Source organism: Alexandromys fortis, unplaced genomic scaffold (assembly GCF_014885135.2).
Source record: "Alexandromys fortis isolate MF-2015 unplaced genomic scaffold, M_Fortis_MF-2015_v1.1 scaffold_15, whole genome shotgun sequence".
Lineage (NCBI taxonomy): Eukaryota > Metazoa > Chordata > Mammalia > Rodentia > Cricetidae > Alexandromys > Alexandromys fortis.
The window spans coordinates 19,235,347-19,244,304 of record NW_026067911.1 but is presented as its reverse complement, the minus strand read 5'-3'; the positions used below and the strand labels follow the sequence as shown (position 1 = coordinate 19,244,304).

Here is an 8,958-nt window from a genome sequence, read left to right as displayed (position 1 = left end):
TATATATATATTTAATCAGAGACTAAGACACTATAATTTGCAATGAGTCTTTTGTATTTTGTGGGTAATGATGGCCGTTAACCCAAAAGGAAGTAATTTTCTGCATATAATTGTGCAAAATTTTCAACCACAGCAATGCAAAATCCAGAAGGAAAGCACTTGAGTGTTTTGTCCAATGACGTTTTAAGTTCTGGCTTAGTGTTTGGTTCACTGCAAAGTCCGAGCAGAAAGCAAGGTGGCTCTTCCTTTTCAGGCTGATGCTATTGATGTTTTCACACGACGGAAAGATATTTATCATAAGCACCGTCATAATGAAATGCCTTTTCATTATAGCGTCTTTTATTCCTGAAAGGGCAAAATCATTTGCTGGCTCACTTTGTTCCCGGAGCATGCCGGAGTGCTAACTGAAAACACAGCTCGCCTCTCCAAGCGCCAGCGCACTGCAAATCAAAACCTTAAGCTGTGAGGTTAAAATGAACCTGATAAACAAATAAGCTCTCCCTCTCTGCCAACATTTCCATTTTACGCAGCACAGACAGAGAGGTCGAGCTGTAAGTGTTCCCTCTCCTTAACTTTAGAGGTCCTCAGAGCCTTCCTTACAGGCGACACTCTGATCATGGTGTATAAATCACAGAGGAGAAAAATTCTGGCAAAGTATAAGCAGGCTCCTATTCTTCATTACTTTAAGAAAAATCCATTCAGTATATGTTTTTTAATGTTTTATTCGATAAATTTATTGTGCGCATTTATGTGTATTTCTTAGCACACACACCATGACACGTATGTAGACGTCAGAGGGTAGCTACTGGAGTCGGCTCTCTCCTCCTACCATGTGGGTCCCAGGGAGATAACTGAGGTCATCAGCTTGATGACAAGCCTTGATCTGCAGAGCCTATCTCACCAATATTACTTATTTAACAATACACATATATGTGTATGCACACACAAATGTATTAATATACGGTATGTGCATACGTGTATACATTTCTGTATGTATTGGGTGAGAGGTGAAATTCAGCACGGCCCAGATGTGCTTGTCTAACTACTATGGCTGCAGCAAAGCATTCAATGTGTGCCTTTCAGGATGGTCCTTGGGGTATCACCTGTTCTCTTCAGCACGAACAATGCTTTTGCCTGGTAGGATGCTCACCGTGGCAACAATAGGTAAGCCACAATGAGTTCTTCCCCCTGTGGCTGCCATGCAAACACTAAGCCTCTTGCCTCATCTTTCCGTTGTATTTTTGAGAATTCATACTGGTATCGTGACCAGTTACTAAAGATAAATGCTTTAAAAGAAAGAGGTTCAGTAGAGCAACAGAGAAAAGACAAAAATCAATCCATACATACTGATTTATTTGACTCATCAAAATAAATGAATATTGAGCAGCCTAACCTCTAAAGGAAATAACCTTTTATTTGTAGTTTCCAAAGTTCAGTGATACACAGTAAAAAAGACCAAAAACAAAACAAAACTCATGCCACCTACAATGGATCATCATGGTCTGTCAAATTTGGTCATGAACTTTCAACTTAATTTGCTAAATATAATCACGGACGGAGGCTAGGGCTTCTTTTGGTTCAGCATGCGTTCCTGGGAAAGAGCTTGTGTCTGGGCTCTCTCACGTCTGACTTCTCCCTTCAGAGCACAGTGGACGGAAAACGTTCGGAATGCCAGTGTGGCAGCTTTTAAATCAAAGCGGCTACTGATGGGCTATAGGACTCCCGTGATGGTGGCCTCTCCACAACAATAGGAGACTGAATGCCAGATCTGTTGAATGACAACTGGAAGACTATGTGTTAATGTAAGAAACTGTGTGGCATTCGCCACACGTGTATATAAGGGGAATATTATTATAAGCGGGCTTTATGAAATAAGCATGATCAAAGTCATCTGTCACAGGTATGACATTATGAAAATATGAAAAATGAACTCTGCTCAACTGCAAAAGCAGACTATCTATAGAAACCTTATTCTGTGGCAGACTCACAGGGTTGTAAACATCATTGTCACTTTTAAAGTTGTTCACTGTCTAGCCCCAAAGACAGGCCTTTGCTAAGAAGCTGTGCCTGTGTTTATACATTGAGACATCGGGACAAAACTTCCCAGAGAAGGTGAGAAGGGCTCTGGGAGTAAACAAGACTTTAGTGATGGGAGACAAGTCTGCCAGGGAACAAAAGGGAAAAAGGTATTCCAGGCATGGGGAACTCTGCCTGAAAATCCAGGAACCCAGGAGCCACCCATCGGCCTACCCAATTGTCCATTTACAAACAGGCAGTAAATGTGTGTGTGGGGGGGGGGGGTAGTAGTTCATAGTTAAGTGTCATGGTAATATTGTGTACATTCAACCATGTTATTTTTCAGGGCAATGTCAATAGATTCTGTATATAATGTTTACATTTCGAATGCATGTATCCCCTTAAAAACAACCACGTCATAGGTACTAAAATGTCTTACCACGGGTCATGAAATAATTAGTTAAAATTTCAAAAATAATGAAGACGAAGCCACTTGTCTTAACACTTTACATAACACCGACAAAGGGAATATAAGTCTAACACGCCTCACCTTGACGGTTTTTCCACAAGGGGGTGTTATCGATAGCTATCGATGTGGTGAGGGTTGAATGTAAGGAGCTCTTGTCTCGCGGCTTCTTCATGGAAAATGTGTAATCTTGAATTGTATTTGTTAAGGACATGTTCTTCTTCATGTGTGTTGCATGTAGACTGAGGAATAGGACTAGAAGCAGGGCGCCTTGGTGAGGTCTGTGGCTGGGCCGGAGCGTGAGGATTACATGTGCAAAGCCTTGTGGTCAGTGTCCAGCCCAGAAGGGCAACAGGGCGGCCTGTGTGAGCCCAGCAGCTCAGCGCCTGCTGTTTCGAGGCTGTTGTTTCTAATTCTGTCCCCATGAAAGGAACAGACATCTTATTCCCATGTTATAGTATTTGGAAACTTAAAAGAAAGAAATAGCTGGAAAAATACAATTCACTTTTAGGAAATAAGTAAGAATGTAATTTTTATTTTTCAAGGGCATTTTGTTGTTGTTTATTTCCTTTGGGTTTTTTTTTTAATTTTATTTGGGTTGTTTTGTTTTTCACCCGCTACCCCTCTGCAGCCCAGGCTGCTCCTGAACTCAAGACCCTCCTGCCTCAGCCTCCCAAGTGCTTAGATGACAGACAGGCAGGTATTCATAAGGTTTTTTTTTTTTCCCAACACACTGATTCACCATAGAGTTAAACTGTGGCGTTCGATCAGTTCACCTTTTCCAAATCGCTGAAACATGATCGCACTTCAAAGTCCAAGCAGAAGGGATGCTAATGAGTGACTGGCACAGGTCGGTGCCCAGAAATATCGGCCCCTCCCTTCTTTGTCTCTCCTGTCCTCTGTCTTCAGTAAAAGCCAACTTTGCCTGCTACTGGTTCAAAGAAGTTAGGGTAACTTTGTCAACATATTTTGAAAAGATAAGAGCAGGCTACAAACAGTGTTTATTTAATATCTATCATGAATTATACTGCACTTATTATTTCTCAGAGAGAATGCTTTGTGCTAGATAAAAGCATATTTTTATATTAGACTCTAGATTAATTTATATTGATTCTAGTTTGGAGCATAAGACTATGCCCATGTATACTCTGTCATATCTTAGTAACTATCATTTGAGACACTGTTGTGTTGTGCACAAACTAATGTTGGAAGGAATACTATATAACATTTGACAACAGTAATTGATCAAGTAGTTGGACTGCCATCCTTCCTATCCTACTTAAGTTGAACTTTCAGACACATCCACCGGGACGTTTAAAAGGTTTAAATACTTTGTTGTATTTGCCAAATAGTTCGTGGAATGAGATCACTTCAAGTTAACATATTTTCAATAAAAGTATCTTTCCCTTTTAGTTTCCCAGATGACTTTCTGCCTAAATGTCTTTCTCTGTCCCTCGGGAATTTTGTTGTTGCCATGGCTGTTGTATGAAAGCTCTCCACGATCAGGTCTGGATCGGTGTTCATTTAGAAAGCACAGCTATGCTGTGTCTGCCTCTGCTTTAAAAAAAAAAAAAATCCTCAGCTCTCCTGAAATGCCGAAGCTGTGCATCAGGAAGGGTGAGAAAGGGAAAACTTCGGGAGGACGACAAAGCCATCACTCCAATGAGATGAAGAGAAACAAACATCCAAGCACAGTTGGGTTAAAGTGGATGCTTATTGGTGGGAGGGAATGGGCAGAGCACAGCCAGCGTTTTCACTTTGGGTTGTCTCAACTTCAGTTTTCACGAGAGTCATGTTAATAAAAGCTCGTGGTATTTGACGGGCATTCAATAAGTCAGTGACGCCAGTTTCTAATTAGCCCAGACAACGCCACGATTGAGGAAGGCAAGATGTACGCTGGAATCTGATCTCCTAACTGGCATTGATGATTTTAGGAGGAAATGTAACAGTCTGTTACTCCCCGTTCACCCAGTTTGTTAAAAAAAAAAAAGTATATATGTGATATTTCCAAAAGAAAATTCAGCCCTACATTGTGGTCCTGGTGACTGCTCTGGCATTCTAATGTGTCCATCTTCAGTTACAAATCTGATTTCCCTGAGCATCGTTGTTTAAAAGTTTATTATTGAACATATGTATGCCTGTGTTTATCTTGGCCCTAGTATATTCACTATGTAGAAAAGGGACCTCATTTTAATCTTCAGCCGATAAATAGAATGTTAATTTGTTGAATTGACACAAGCCATTCTGGAGATTAAATGTGTGGGAATTAAAAATAGGGTGCTTCCAAAAACACAGAGATTTGATTTTAATTCAGAGAGTCAGCAAGCAGAGACTCTTAAAGGGACACTGCTCTCCAGACACTGATGGGTTTAAAATAAAGTAAGTTGATAATATTGTCCTGGACGATCAGAAATGTTTACTATTTTGTGTCATAAAAAAATAATGATTGTACCAAAAATACAATGACTGTGTATGGTTTCTGCTTGTCACCTTCGGTTCAGGAACAGCAATGTTTAAGGGTGATTATTTCAAGTAAAGTTTTAATGCCATGCACTTCATGCGCATGTCAGTAGACATGGTCATTGAGAGCTGACAAACAGTCCCTCTGCCTTTTACATCTATCATAGCCTGAGACGACACAGTAGTCTACAAGCTGTGAGTTGCTGCTGAGAGCTGACTGTGCTCTGTCCTCTGGATGAGGGCGTTGGATCAGCTAGGTCTTTAGCTCTTTGGATGGATGTGGTTCTCTGAGTTTGAAGTTTATACACTAAACAGGATTCACTAAACAGAAGGGGTAAGCAGACAGCTCCTGGGATTTCCAATCTCCAAAAAATATGAACCGACTCAGACTCTATTCTGCGGAAAGCTATTTGGCCTGTTACTATTTTGATAATGAAAAGAGCCAGCTTACACAGTTCGATCTTGGCCTTCTAGAAATAAATGCAACACACGAATAAACAATGTAAGATTGTAAATCTAGTTCCTCCCATATCTTTGAGAATGGCTATAAAGAGAAAAACTGAAATGTACGTCATTTCTTAAGATCAGAGATTTTCACAAAGGCCGTCCATACTTGACAGGTTTGGCTAAAGAGGTGTTTGCTTTCTAGCCAGCCTAAACAGCTGATGCTCGGATAAAATGTGCATGTTCCTTTCCAGATCTAGCTGATAAACTTCTCAAAGTTCACACATGCGCATCTTCTCATCATAATACATCCACTCAAAGGATATGAGAAACTCGGATGTATCCCTCTCGCTGGCAACCTGTGTGTTTCCCGACTCTTTGCCTTTCTTGGCATAAATCTATCCTTCCTCCAGCCAGGCAGACTAGAGATTCCATCAACGTTCAGGGAAGGTAGAGCAGCACACTACAGTCGTACCCGGAAACCATACCAGTGCATTCTCTCGCCACCTGCCCTACCCTTTATTAGTCGAAGATATCCACAAATCCTTTGGTAAATGCCCATTTACCTTGCCCTCTTGGACTGACTGATCTCGGTAAACAACCGCACTATTAGCAGAGATCGTGGAGAGCTTCATTCACTTCAGCCACGTCAAACCCAATTTGGATCCTAATTCTGAATTTCGGACAGAGTTACGCTTATGTCTTACTATGCTATCTCTCTTAAATACTTGATGTTTCCTGGTTTACTGTCCAGAGGAACAGAAGTAGGCGTCACAAATATAACTTTAAATAGCAAATCGTAACACGGTTAACATAGCCACCAACTCCTACTCTCGGTGTCTGAGTCTTTAAAAGAAAATCCTCTGCTAAATCTTTTATTCTCCTTAAAGAATGTTTAGGAGCTTTGCGTTGCGATAACTACGATAGAAAAGCCAGCAATTCTATGAGCCTCGGGGGTTTATTTTATCTCAGTTTTACAAGTCTGTTCTAAATTTCATTTAAAGGTACAGCGCAGGCTTCTCCTCCCAGTTTCCATTCCTTTGGCTTGGTCGCTTGCTCCGCAAGTAACTCGCTGGCATTTTATAGCAGCGGAATTTAACTGGTAGTGCTCCCCTGAGAAACCGTGTCTACAGGGACACGCCACAGTGGCAGGAGAACACTGGACACAGTGACGAGGTTTTCGGTCCCTCAGACCAGCTCTCCCCAACCCTTCCCCCCCACCCCACCCCGGAGACACAAAAGGCAGCTGAGTTCGCAGCTGGAAACAACAAGTTGCGCCCTGGAGCCAAGCAATCTCCTCAGGTAGCAAGCAGGGTCCCTGGCTCAGTTGGAGTCTCGGTTGCCAGGAGAACTAGGAGCCACCAAACCTGGTCCAACCACATGCATAAAAGTGCTTTTGCTGCCTGAAAGAAGGAAAATGACGCAGAGGGGAATGGACCCACAGAACAGCAATTGCTGTGCCCCCTTCCTGCCCTCTGTCTCGGTGCCTGCTGGAGAGCCCGAGGGTTCACCGTATGTGCCCAAGGACCGTGCCATTTCAATCCTCTCCTAACGCTTGGCAGGTAGAACACAAGCGCCAAGCTCCCTAGCACCGCGGGCGGAGAGGCTGATCCTTTGTTTACCATGTAAGTCACACCAGGGGTTCGCTCCTCGCCCTCACCCACCCCTGCCTTACAGCGCGATGCAGAGAGAACCTGGGAGCGCCCCCAAACTCCCCCTCAACCCGGATCACCCAAAAGAAAGCTTCGCAAAAAACCTTTCCCGAACCTTAAAAAGCAACCAAGCTGCTGCACCCTAGTGACTGTAACCCCTAAGGGATGCCCGCCTCCCGGGAGGGAGCCTGCTTCCCAGGAGGCTTGGGAAACTTAACTGGTATCCCAGTTGCGTGGCCAATGTCTGGAGCGCGGAGGCTGCACCCTCTCTTACCTGCAAAGTTGCAATCCGGTGGCTGAAGTGACAGAGGTGGGCTCGGCTGGCGCGCGGCACCGGTGTTGCGCCCCGTGCTAGCGCAGCCGGTCAGTTCCGATGGGGTTTTTCGTAGTCGCTGCCGAGTTTTTGGAGCATTCCAAGGGGAAAAAAACCCGCACGAAGCCGGAGCCCACGCAGCTGGCACGGAACTGGGCGGAGTGAGGATGCTGGAGAGCCAGAGCAGGGGCGCGGGGGAGGGGCGGCCCGGGAGGAGGCGGGGTGCCCAAGACTACAGCCTCATCCGCCCGGCTCTGATGCTCTGCCCCCCACCCCCACCCAGACAAAGTTGCGTTCCCAAGGGGGCCACAGAGCAGCCTGAAGGACCGCCCCCACCTACCCTGGGTCGGCCCGACTGCCGCGGATGTGCATCCCACGCACCTCTCCAAGAGCGGGTGGCAAGGACCCACACACCGCGACGCGCCACTCCGGGAGCATCGCTCTAGGTCAGCCAGTGGGCAGGGTGACCGGCCGCATTCCCTCTGACACCTAGCTAAATCGGTGGCCAGGACAGACCCCTAGGTCTTGTATGCCTGGCAGACACGAGTTTGGGTTTAGGTGGTGCCCCGCAGGGGTGCAGAACTTCACTTAGCAACCCGACCCAAATCTGGAAAGCTCTGTTCCCACCGTAGTAAACAAATACCCATGCCGCGGGTCAACCGGTGGAGCAAATTATTCATCAACCCCCTACCCAGCCCCTGCAACTCTGGTCGCTGCCCTGAGCTTCTGGCGCCCCCTCTCCTGTCCTCAAGGTGTCACACTTCCCTTGCTAGTTAGTGCAGGGATGTGGCTTGCCACTACTGTGTCAACAATCCAGACAGTGCCAATAAATGAATGATAAGCCACAGCGTCCCATCCACTCCTACCCCGCTCTCTCTAAACAGCTGGCACAGGCACTCAGCACGTTTTCCAGATACTTAATCCCAAATCATGTAGCAGCCTGGGACCTGGAGGTCCCAGGCGGCTGCAGGTGCCTGGTGCAGATGCATGGGTCCCTGGACTTAGCCTATCTAACTTCTACCTGGAGATCTCAAGATACAGGTTATCTTTTGGTCAGTTTGTGTGTGTGTTCACACACAAAAATAAATCAAAGTAAAGAGGTGGAAAATTACCTGTAGTTTACCACACTCAGGGACCGACTGTTGATTGGTCATGACCTCAAGACTAAGGGAAAATCTTGACAGTGCATTTGTAAAACAACAGCAGCCTCCTCCCTGCTTCTAGGTTTCTGTCTTTTAGGGGCATGCGGTGAGCTCCCCACTGGACTGTGGCTTCCCAGGGGCAAGCATTTCCTTTTCATTCACTTCCGTTCCGTGTCTCTGAAGTTCAGATGAGTGGAGGATTTTGGGGGGATTGTTTTGTAAAGGGTAATTACAGAGCGAGGAGCATTTGCTGGCTTACTCATTGGAATGAAGGGCGGGGTGTTTTGTTTTGCTTTTCTTTTCAAAATGCTCTTCGTAACTGTCAATCATTCTTTCTCCCTAGCTAACTGCTCTGCTCATGGGTCAGCATGACCGCTATTCTGGTCTTGAGGGAACACAGCCCACAGGCCAGCCCACAAAATACCGAGGCCTTTACAACATACTAAACAAACCTGTACCAGAAAA

At 45.1% G+C, this 8,958-nt stretch overlaps 1 protein-coding gene across 3 annotated transcripts in view; it reads right to left on the bottom strand.

Moving 5' to 3' along the window:
* Window positions 1–7,859, bottom strand: part of Trpc4 (transient receptor potential cation channel subfamily C member 4) — a 156,497-nt gene extending 148,638 nt beyond the window's left edge. For 2 of the 3 annotated variants that reach the window (XM_050138482.1, XM_050138484.1), the window contains exon 1: window positions 7,313–7,859. The gene's annotated coding sequence lies outside the window, so the exon portion shown is untranslated. The remainder of the gene's footprint in view (window positions 1–7,312) is intronic. The other variant, XM_050138481.1, reaches the window with a different exon arrangement.
* Window positions 7,860–8,958: the final 1,099 nt, after the last annotated feature.